Source organism: Pinus tabuliformis, chromosome 1_2 (genome assembly GCF_031772625.1).
Source record: "Pinus tabuliformis cultivar Carrire ecotype Pingquan chromosome 1_2, CPIR1, whole genome shotgun sequence".
In the NCBI taxonomy this organism is placed as follows: domain Eukaryota; kingdom Viridiplantae; phylum Streptophyta; class Pinopsida; order Pinales; family Pinaceae; genus Pinus; species Pinus tabuliformis.
The window spans coordinates 657,568,414-657,580,934 of NC_142298.1; the positions used below are offsets into that span (position 1 = coordinate 657,568,414).

At 37.2% G+C, this 12,521-nt stretch overlaps 1 protein-coding gene across 9 annotated transcripts in view; it reads left to right on the forward strand.

Annotated features, from left to right (window-relative positions):
- The window catches only part of LOC149207393 (metal transporter Nramp3-like), a 405,254-nt gene that overhangs the window by 77,720 nt on the left and 315,013 nt on the right, over nt 1–12,521 (forward strand). The gene's annotated exons all lie outside the window — the stretch shown is intronic.

A 12,521-nucleotide genomic window follows, 5' to 3' on the forward strand; every position in this document is an offset into this window, starting at 1 on the left:
CTTTTAATATCCCAGTTGTTTCAATTTTGAAATTTGAATGTCAAACACTTTATTTTTGGTTGATACCCAAGTTATCTGGTTACCCAATTTGCATTGATAATCACTTTAAACAATAAAATTGTGAAAAGTGAACACGACTGACAGTCTAATTGCTTTTATGATGATATTGCATGTTATAATTAAAGAGAATGAGTGCCCACTTGAGGGCATGGCTTAATGTTAACAAGATTTATTGTTCAATACTCCTCTTGGATATCCTTCTACCTTGTTCAGATTAGCCCTCATTGTTAGAACTTAAAAGCAGCTGATCTTGCTGCATGTTGGTAGACTGGCCTTTTATATTGACGGTGTGTAACAGATTGTATCTTACTTCCAAAATTACTTGTGCATCTGTCTTCTTTCTGATATTCATGCATTGCCCATCTTTGGGTCTGGAAGCACGAACAGTTAAAATTACTATATTCCGGACTATTGCCGTTGTCTATTTCATATGTAGAAGGATGTGCAAAAGACAATTAAGAATTCGTTTGTGTTGTGATGGTGCATGGGTCATTACATACCTTCGCATGGCAGCTCTGCTTTGACGAGTTAGTCCCTAGATTTTTATGGACTTAGTCCTTGATGAGACTTACCCCTTCGTGTCTAGTGTATTTTGTCCAAATATGCATCATATTTGTGCTTAATTCCTTTTGTATTTTATTTTTGTAGTTTATCAATCTTGTTACAACAAAATCTCACAATTGTGCTTAATTCCTTTTGTATTTTATTTTTGTAGTTTATCAATCTTGTTACAACAAAATCTCACAATTATGGAGATAAAGTCCAAAAGCACAAGTGCAAGACCCTATGTAATTTAATAGGGGGTCACTGTTGCCTCACCAACCCTCTTCTCACTTCTGCCGAGTCTCCTTCAGCTCAAAGGGGTTCTCCCTAAGATAGGATTGCTAGGGTTTTAGGGCTTCAAAAGGTAATCTTAAGTTTTGAGTTCAAAGAAAAGGTCACCAAACACACACAATCGAGAAATTATAAGGTGATTATAAAGAGTAAACCCAAGCAAAATGGTATAAACTTTAAAGGATTTTGAAAGAAAATAAAGTGATGGGTGGATAGAAGATTAGTGCCTTAGCTTGCCAATATATTTTTGGGGCACATGGGGTTGAGGATCAACACATTTGAAGAGGATTGGAGTAGATTTAGGTTCACAAGGCTAGGGCAAGTCCACTCACTATCCCTAGACTTTTAAATCTTTAAGGATGAGATAAGGGAAGGAGCCCACCTTTGCTCCTTCCTCAAAGACTTGGAAGAAGGGTTTGTTAAAATGGATACGAAAATAAAATACCAACCCCACCTGCTTAATGCTTAATTGCCATCATCCATAAACATAACCAAGACAAAGAAAGTCCACTTAGATTATCATGCATTCATCAAAGCTTCACCAATATTCATCCTAGAAAAAGAGTGAAATCCACATCAACAAGGCCTCTCCAAAGGTTGCCCAACTCGTCCATCCATAGTCAAGTTATAAGATAATACAATCACAAAAATTTCAGACTTATAAGGGATTTCTCCCCCAATCCAACCATGAGAAATTGAGAGGAAGTGCATCTCTATTTATATAGAAGACACTCAACTTCCTTTGCATTAAAATATTTATTTTTAGGCTGAAAGCTTCTAATCTAACCTATTACCCACCACCCGTGGGTAGTATCCATAGGAGAAATTTTTTCTCCCAGATAACCCTAAACTGGCAACCAACAACCCCTTGCAGCCACCAGATAGCTTAATGTACCACTATCTCCGCTCCCTGAGCTAGCCGTATGCTCCCTCACATATCTGCTATGATTGTATGTTTGAAGATGGGCCTTCCAACCTCGAAGGTATGGCTTTTCATTGTGTAGTTGGGTATTTTTGTTTACTTATCATCAACACTTTTGGGCATGGATTAGTGGGGGGCTTCGATGGAAAGAGTGGGCTTGGTTTGTACCCTTGTCTCTTCTATCCAATTTGATGGTTAACCTTGTATCCTAGTTCCGTGGGATCTCCTTTATTGACTAATAGCTTTAGGGGTGGCACTACATGGGGAACCCCGATTTTGGTTTCGTGGTCCCACTTTCTGACACCATATACATTACTCCCATCCATTCATTATAACCCCTTTCACCATTTTTCCCATCCGTGTCCACATTTGTCCATTGGGTCCACAAGGAGTTAGCCTTCCCCTCCCCTTGTCCACATCTTGGGTCAAGCCTGAAACAATGCCCCAGAGATTGATGTAGCTAAAAGAAAAGAAAAAAGAATAATTTGGCCACTCTTAGCAGGAAATGTACCATAAAATGCAAAAGATGGTTGGGACATAAAAATTTAGCATGTGGGAAAAAGGCAAACATGAGCTCTACCCCTATCATTATGGCCATCACCCTGGTTCCTAGGCCCCCCCATATTGTTTCCCTAGATTATTAAGGAACCCATGATTGTCCCAATCCCTGGTGGGTGATGAACTGCCCCATCTTAAGGGGGTATTCACTACTATATCTTACATATCATGCTCTCATCCCTTGGAGCCTCGAGCAATTACAAAAACAAAAATATATAAAAGGAAAAAGGCATATGAAGAAGGGTGGAAAAACAATGGCTGGGTTAACTCATGTACCACGATTGCTCCCTCCTACATTCATATACCCAAGTGTGGGCTTCCCTTATTTTAGCTACCCTTGTACTATGGCATGTGGCTTGGAGCCTTCCCCTAATGCCCCACTCCATTCCATCATTATTTCACATACCACCTGCCATTTGATGGATGTACCATGGACATGTCACCCCCTTAGAGGCTAAAACCACCTAATAGGGTCCTTGGTTAACCTTCTTCTTGAACTTGGAGACACTTGTACGTTCTGAAGCCCATTATGGAAGGGCATGCCACTATGAAGTGTCCACTTCATTAACTCAATTGCACTAATGTTTGGTTGTACAAGAAGGTGAGGGAATGCATTGGATCTTATACAAGATTGCAGGTGGGTCTTCATCTGAGGTTTGGTCTCCCTATACGGGGTCGAAGCCCTCTAAAGGGTCATACTGACATTTGTAGGGTGAGCGTTGAGAGCCGTGGGTCTCCATCATAGTAGAGAGCAAATTGCCACTTCATGGGATCCTTAGTTCCACTTATTCCTTGCTTGTGTTCTACCTGTTGGACGATGATGATGCACCTAGACCACCTTGCCCAGCTAGATCTACACTTGCACCACACACTTGGCAGCTGATCTGGGGCCTAGATGAGGATGTGTCTCGCCATGAGAGACAATGGGAGGGCTTGCATCATTCTTCCAACTCTTACAAGTGGGATATAAGCTTGTTCGATCCATTTGAAGGACGATGAGGATGTTTTGTGCCCCCATAGCCACTTGGGGACACCACAGGTTGTTTGCTTGGATATCAAGGGGTCAACCCCTTTATCACTATGTTTGGAGCTCATTCATTCATCCTGGGATACGTTGGACTCCAGTAGGCCTCCTTAATGGCCCATCGACCTATTGTATCTACTATTTTTCCCTCTTGGGAGGCTTATTTTTGTATTATGGAGCTCTCTTGGTGGGCTTGTCACCAAGGAATGTTATTTTGGCACACTATTTTATTAGTTGGGGCATTTTCAGGCCTTACTAGGCAAATCTAACCCCTTAGGGAGGATATATATTGATGTAATGATCATTTGATAATCACTTGGATTTGAACTTGTATCTCTTCTTGAGAATTTCGCTAGCCTTATTGATGGACAAATTTGGATATTGATGCATTTCGATGTTTGGAAGAGCTTGTTGTTGATCTTGGAGCTTTGATTTTCTTATCTATTGATGATTGGAAGATTTTCGCTATACTTGTAAGTGTAATTTCATGGTTTATGTCTCATGTTCTTTTCACTTATGTAATGTATGAAATTTTCACTCATGAAGCTGGTGAAGTTGCCTTATTGAAATGTGAATTTGTTAATCTTGTCTTTGTGAGGGCCTTTTCATATGTTTCATGCAAAGTATGGTGAATAAATATCCTAGGGGTATATGAATGCTCATAGTTACCTTGATAAGTCATCAATTGCAACATCAAAGAAGTGTAAATTTTCCTAGTAACCTAGTTGCTACCTCTAGGTCCATGCGAAGTTGTTGGGGAACTCCTTGATCGATGTAAAGTTCTCTAAACATAGAATTTGTTTGATTCCATTTCTCCCAATAGGCTAGGCACTAGTCTATTCCTAGGTGATCACAAAATGAAAACCATTCTCACCTCCTTTGTTTTCCTTCTAAGCCCTAACCCTAGTAGGCTCCCTAGGGTGTCATACGAATTCTATTGTAGCCATCAAAAGTTGATGAATCTTGGTCTAGGGTTGCGCTGGTGAGTCCTAAAGAGGTCCTCCAAACTTGAATCTATTTGGACGGTGGAATCTTGAGATATCCCAAGCCTTAGCTCGAAAACCATTTCCCTAATTTGCCTTTGGTTAGTGGCTTCACCAAGGATCATAATATTTGTTGTCGCACAGAATGTCTAGGCACTGTGACAACACTCAGATCGGGGGTTGTCACCCTGATCCCCAATCTCTCTGTTTAAGTTGTCTCCCTACAACAGGCTAAGGGGGGTAGACTCTATGGAAAAATGGAATGAAGAAGAACTAGTTGGGAACTAACCAGTTCGAGAGACACAACGAGGCGATCAAGTACTTGATTAAGATTGAGCAAGACTTAGGATTTGATTAGATTTTAAACAATTGATACCAGTGCCTTACGGAGTCAGCGATCTTGCTAGGGAAATTAAGATCAAGTAATCGATTAGCAACTGCTGCTTAGATGAATGACTTTCTTATATGAAATGCATACCCTAATTTGCCTTTGGTTAGTGGCTTCACCAAGGATCATAATATTTGTTGTCGCACAGAATGTCTAGGCACTGTGACAACACTCAGATCGGGGGTTGTCACCCTGATCCCCAATCTCTCTGTTTAAGTTGTCTCCCTACAACAGGCTAAGGGGGGTAGACTCTATGGAAAAATGGAATGAAGAAGAACTAGTTGGGAACCAACCAGTTCGGGAGACACAACGAGGCGATCAAGTACTTGATTAAGATTGAGCAAGACTTAGGATTTGATTAGATTTTGAACAATTGATACCAGTGCCTTACGGAGTCAGCGATCTTGCTAGGGAAATTAAGATCAAGTAATCGATTAGCAACTGCTGCTTAGATGAATGACTTTCTTATATGAAATGCATATCCTAAAACTTAATGTGAGATGCAGGAATTTTGGTTGATTTTAGTTAAATGCCTACTTAGATTGTGAATCCTTCAATCCTTTCTGTGTTGAGCCTGATTTCGTAGTAATTGGCAGAGAGAAGGTCAGGAGAAGCACACTAAGGTGTGATTAACGATACCTCTCCTAAACTTCTAACATACCCTGTGCCTCTGACGTTGCAAAGAGCTGTGGCTCTGACGATTGCAAGGTCACCATTTTAAGTACTATTAAAACAGGCTTCTCAAGAAAAGATGGATGGAGATCTATTTGTCTATCGACCAAGCTTAGGCTTGGAAGTAAATTTTGTCTATGCAAAGTTAATTTATATGCAAATGCACCGGAAGATGAGATGAAGTTAGACTCGAGGATGGGGAAACACTTGTGTTGCTAAAGCCCTCAATTACCCAAATGAGATGTTCGCTTTATTAGATGAAGACTTAGAAGATAAACTCATGAAGATATTATAATTAAAACACCAGCTTATTTCAAATCTTCTTGATACAATTTAGCTCAAAGAGAACAAAAACAACTTTGCAATTCGATATTAATGTGAACAGATTTTCACAAATATTCAATTTAGGAAACAGAGGTATGCAATCTATTATAGTTCCATGACAGAGTTCTTTAACATTCGCTTGATATTTGCAAAATGTCTAACATGTAACGAGCATTAAATAATTCAAACAATGATGATAGGCTTTAATAGGTGCAAGATATTCAACAGATGCACAATGTCTTAGCAATTAAATTTTAAGAGATTCAAATACTTTAAACAACCACGAAATTTAAATGCTAACTGATTTAGATCCTAGAATTGAAAGATTTATGCTTAGTGACCCAAATTTAGGAAATTTACCACCTTCCTATAGTTAAAACTTAGGATATAAAAAAAATAAAAAATAAAATTTAAGCTCATTTAGCTAAGGAAATTTTTTGATACCACACGAGTTTTTCTTTTAGATCTTAGCCTTAGCACAAAAAGACACCAAGAAGAAATTTTAAATTGACAACTTAATTATTCCTTAGGTGAATTTCTCGATATGCTAAGCAAGGCTAAATGTGACAAAAAAAAAGGATTTAATAATTTTTAAATTTTTTACGGGCCAGTGGCCACATAAAAAATTTAAAACCTTTAGATGTGAAAATTTAATTTGATTTAAAACAAATTTTAGTCACATAAAATGAACTTTTTAGGTTTTTTAAATATTTATGTTTTTTTTAAGATTTTAAGATTTTAATTTTTATAATTTTTAGTTTTTTACAATTTTTATTTTTTAGATTTGAATAAAAAAAAATCAAAATCAAAATGAAATAATGTAAAATAAAATTAAAGTGAAAAAGAAAACCAAAATCGATTTTGTTTTTGTTTTTTGTTTTTTGTTTTCTAACTTTTATTTTTTAATGAAAACTAAATTTTTAAATGAAATGGGAAGCTAAAGTCTATACCTCAAAAAAAATAAAAAAAAATAAAAATAAAAGCGGAGTTTCTACAGTGAATATGAAGTAATCTAAGTAAAAAAAATATCAAACCTAAACCTATGCAAAAGCTAAATGCCAAATATATAACCAGAAAGAAAAATAAATTGAAAGTTTGCTGATCGAAAGAAACCACTGAGCGTTTGGATGGGGCTCTAGCAGATAGCAGAAATGGATTGATTGCAGAAGGGAGCCACGAGGGATGAGGCCGCATGGAGGAAAGTCGATGGCGGAAAATGGATGAGGAGCTTCAACGTGGACAGGGAGGATCGATTGCAAGTTTGGCAGCGACGAGCGCGCGGGAGAAAGAAGGGTTCTGAATGAGGAAGAAAGTCAGCGAAAGGAAGATGTGACGGCCTGAGCTGTGATGGGAGGATGGACGCAAGCAGAGAAGGTTGTTTGCAGATGAGGAATGACGCAAGGAGCTGCGGAAGAGGTGATCTGTGGGTTAGAAGGATGGACGCAGGGTAAAGCAACAAATAAACACTACGCTTGAGGGAGTTGCGGATCAGATAAATGAAGGCGTGCAAGTTTATGGGCAGAGATATTAGGGGTAGCGTGAAAACTGAGGGTTAGGTGTAGGGAAACTATGGCAGTGTTCTTTTTTTTTATTGTTTTGCTTGTGATGCAGGTGGGATGGACGCAGAATGAGATGGAGATGTGATGGCTGCGAAAGAGGATTTTTGAGGGTGGAGAAACAACAACGAACAAACTATGGATAGTAGATAATTTAGGGCCACAAAGAAATTTGAAATTTCCAGAAACCCTCAAAAGGACTTCAAAATCTTTTGGAGGAGAAGAATGCAACAGAAAATCGAAAAACCCAGGCAGCAAACAACCAGCAAAAATGGTGGCCCAGAACTTCTTTAAATCCACCAGATCTTCTTAAAGAATTTCTAGAAATCTTAATAATTTTTTTAAAATCCTTCTGCTTTAGATTTCTTTGAATGAAACCGCTTAATTTTTTTTTCCAGAATTAAAATATTTGAAAAACCCTTGGACTGCAAAAATAATGCTCCTGCAAAAGCTGGTTTTGAGGCCAGAACTTACACTCCAAGGCCTATATCTGGCTTCAAAATCGAACTTCACCTTCAGATATGCACCCTGTACTTGAAAACACAAACACCCGGAATCCAGATATGCAAAAATAAATGAAAACCTAGAAACCCAAGTCAGAAAAATATTTTTATTTTTTATTTTTTATTTTATAGATCTATGCACAAAAACAACAAATCTATCAGATCTGGCGAGTGTGAGTCCAACTCAGCTCCCAGTTTTGATAATCTAAGGCTCTTAAAAGCCAAATTTATCAATTTAGCACAGAAAATTTTTGAAATTTTAAATTTAAATGGAGGTGCTTCGCCCAAAACCCTTCATGCATCACCAAATAAAATTTCTTATGATAAGCTCGGGATCCAATCAAGTTGGGCTGTTCAGAAAATACGAATCGGGAGTTCGCTGGTCCAACTGAAAACTTCCCCGAACGCTCGATGATCTAAAAATCAAGAATTTCCTGCACAACTCAATTCAGCCATCAACGTAGAGCGAGAAAATGATAATAAAATTCAAATTTAATAGAGATACCTGTTGCTATATTCAAAACTTAAATTACCATTTAAACCCGAGTGATTGAGCAAGATACCTGTGTTCAAATCACTCTTCAGAAAGATATCATCAATGGCTAAAAGGAAATCTGTGCATGAAAATAACACGTCGTACAACATTTCCACGAAGAGTAACACCAGCAGAAATTAACCCCAAAGTCTTTCTTTATTGCTCATAAAAAAAGATTACAAGAGAGCTTTCACTTAGCACACGGCTCAAAAATCGAATGTCTCAACTGACAACTAATCTATTTAAAGATATATCTTCCAATGACTAGTTCGACTGATCCTTGTCAAAGTAATCTCGATCGTCGAAATATTAAATTCTTGAGGAAATTCAAATTTCTTAATTAAATTGCATTTTAATTAACTCAAAAATAAAGATTTTGAGTTAATTTCCTCAAAAATTTGACTTTGACTTAGACCCCAGTGACCAAAGGCTTAAAATTTAACAAAATAATTAATTTACCTTAGTCCTGAGACCTTTTAAAATTTGAATTTTAAGGACCCACGAATTTTTCCTTTGGAAAATTTAAATTTGCCTAGGACCTATAATTAATTAAATTTTTGGCTTAGAATTTATTAATTTTTGGCCAAAAAATTTAAATAATTAACCTATGAGGGGATAAATTATCTTTCCAACCCTCAAGACACTTTACATCATTATTTTCATGTCTTTTACATCACAAGGGGGAAAACCCATCTGAAATAGACCCTCACAGACTACCCATTTTTGCGACACAAATATAATTCAGCAGATTAAACAATTTGTAATAAAATAACCTAACCAAATAGTGAGGATTATTTCCAAATCTCTTTTACATAGACTCGATCTATAACACTAGGATTCTCCTAAGATCCTGGTGACAATATTCATTTAGGCTTTGGGGTAAGGCTGAAGGAAAATTCTGCTGACCATCTGAGAATGAATCGCTGAGACAAAAATCCTCCCGGAATGTACATCGTTACCAGAAAAATAGGTTTACCTAGGCAATTACATACATGACACAGATTTGCTGAGATTATTTACATCACATACATGCGGAATGGGTTTACATTATAACATGACAATTAGGCTGATCATGATAGCTGGACGACGCAGACACATCGATCAGGTGCTATCCCTTTTACGAAAAAAGGGGGTGTACTGCTATGGGTCGTTGACACGTAGTGGTCAACATTTGGCTCTACTTGGGGACACGTTGCTGCACTGTAGGAATGTGAGAATCCAGAATCTGTGTCCATGCAATACACAATATAACATAAGTAGCGTCCATTCAAAATCATCATATAACATTAAGCACAGGAAAGATATAAGCTCTTCATTTATTAACTATCTAGTAACATGAAAAGTAAATCTAATCCTAAAACAGAAATGAAATGCTGAAATGACAAGGTGTAGGGTTAGAAATACAATAGAGAGGATGCCCGATGGCATCAGATGTCATATTTGAAGAATAGCTTGAGCATTTGGCCATTCGCAGGTAAGTCAAGTGGTTCGCCATCGAATTTTCTCAAGTGGAATGAATTTGGCCCAACAATGTCTCGGATAATGTATGGTCCTAGCCACAAACTGTCAAATTTCTTATGTTTTGCTGGTTTTTCATTTTTGCGATCCCAAAGGAGTACCATATCTCCAACATGCAAAGATCTAGATCGAGATGATTTATCAAAGCTTTTCTTAATGTTAGATTGACTTTTACATATATTATCAAAAGCTGTCCTACGAGTTTCATCCAACTCCACAATCTGATCAATTCTATTTTGAACAACATCTTTATTAGTGGAAAAATGCTGAAAGAGTTGATAAGTTGGCAATTTCAGGTGCACAGGTAAAGTTACATCCAAGCCATAAACTAATTCAAAGGGACTTTTACCAATAGCTTTCCTTTTAGTAATCCCATCTACCCATAAAGCATACTTGATTTTGCTATCCCAAGATTGCTTATTATCTCCTACTATCTTCTTGATAATGGTTATGAGATTTTTATTACTTGATTCAACAAGGCCATTACCTTGAGGATAGTAATTTGATGAATGAGATAAAACAATGCCATACTTGAACCAAAAAGATGAAAATTATGATGAACTAAAAGCCTTGGCATTATCAGTAGTGATCTTAGCAGGGACACCAAATCTAGTAATGCTATTATTTTCAATGAAATCCATAATGACCTTTTCAGTCGCATTCTTAGCAGGGATGGCTTCAACCCATTTAGTGAAATAATTAGTAGCAGTCAAAATCCATGAGTAGCCATTGCTAGAATTTTCATGGAACTTCCCAATGAAGTCCAGACCCCAATGTTGAAAAGTTGCCTCCACAACCATAGGTTGTAAGGGCAGGGCAGCAAGCTTTTGTTTCCTAGTGAACTGTTGGCAGGCTTGACAACTTCTAACAAACTTATGCACATCAGAAAAAATCGAAGGACAATAATAACCAGCTCTCAGAATTTTGTGGGTAGTAGTTCTAGCAACATAATGACCACCACAAAACCCTGAATGAAACTCAGAAACTAACTTCGTTAATTTCGTCAACACACCTAAGTACTATGCCCTCAGGATTCTCCATCCAAGGACATCCTTCATGAGGCAATACTTAGTGGCTTTTAATCTAAGAGCCCTTCTCTTATGAGTGACTAAATGGTTAGGACATGTAAGATTTAACAAGTAATAAATAATGTCCTTGTACCACTCATGCTCTCCTAATCTTTGCAACTCAGGTGAAGATGAATCGTTAAGACAAATCAAACCAAGAGCTTTTTCATTACCTTCGGTCATCATTTGAGCCAAGCCTTGGCCTTTGACTAACTTGGTGGGTCTAATCTCTAAATCATATTCTTGTATTTTAGTAACCCACCTAGCACGAGTCCCTAAGCAATCAGTTTGAGTTAATATATCTTTAACCGCAGAATGTGGGACAAAAGCAATGATTTTGGAATAACCCACATAAGTCTTGAAATGCTTAAGAGATTTGACTAAGGCATAGGCTTGCTTTTCCATGGTATTGTATTTTAATTCAGAATTTTGAAGCGCTCTACTCATGAAAGCAATAGGTTGCTCGTGACCATCCTTATTTTTCTGCAATAAGACACTAGCAATGGTATCTTCAGAAGTGAAAGAGAAAATCATGAAATCCTTAGAGTAATCAGGACTAAGTAAAACAGGGGCTTTTGCAATAGCACCTTTGATTTCCTGAAAAACCTTTTTGCCATCTTCTTTCCAAACAAATTTTACATCTTTTTTTAGAAGACTTTGAATAGGCCTAGCTACTTCCACGTAATTTGGAGTAAATCATCTAAGAAAATTTGTTTTTCCAAGAAAAGCTTGAAGGGATTTAAGATTATGGAGAAGAGGAATCTTTTGGATTGCCTCAACTCTTCCAGGATCAATCTTGATTCCATCTTTAGAAATGATGTGACCAAGTAATTTCCCTTCAGTTACTCCAAAAGCAGACTTAGCCGGGTTTAAAGAAATCCCGTACTTTTTGCATTTATCAAAAACTTGCCGAAGATGATTTATATGACCAATACCATCCTTATAAAAAACAATAAGATCATCTTGATAAATTTCAATAAACTTCCCAATTAAACCTTTGAAGGCATAATCCATAACCCTTTGAAACATAGCCCCAACATTGGTTAATCCAAACGACATTCTAATATATTCGAAATTACCCCATGGTGTGGTGAATGTAGTTTTGTGACGATCCTCTTTCTTAACCCACACTTGATTATATCCAGAAAAACCATCTGGCAATACATCATTCCAGAACTAGTTACTCTTTGCAACATAGTCTCCATGTTTGGCAAAGGGTAATTATCTTTCTTACACGCTAGATTAAGGTTTCAAAAATCGACACAAAGTCTTATTTTACCGTTCTTTTTCTTAACAATCACCAGGTTGGAACACCATGTTGAATGCCTCGTTTGAGCAATAATTCTTGCTGCAAGCATCTTTGAAAGCTCCTTTTGAACCAAAGGGGCTAACTTAGGATTTATCTGCCTAAGCTTTTGACGAAAAGGTTTAGCATTTTCATCTTTCAAAGGGATAGTGTGCTCCATGACATCTTCCCTATAACTTTTTAATTCATCATAAGAAAATGCTAAAACATCCTGATATTCACGAAGTAAATTGGTTAACTTTTTTCTTTCTTCAACATTAGTACCCTTACC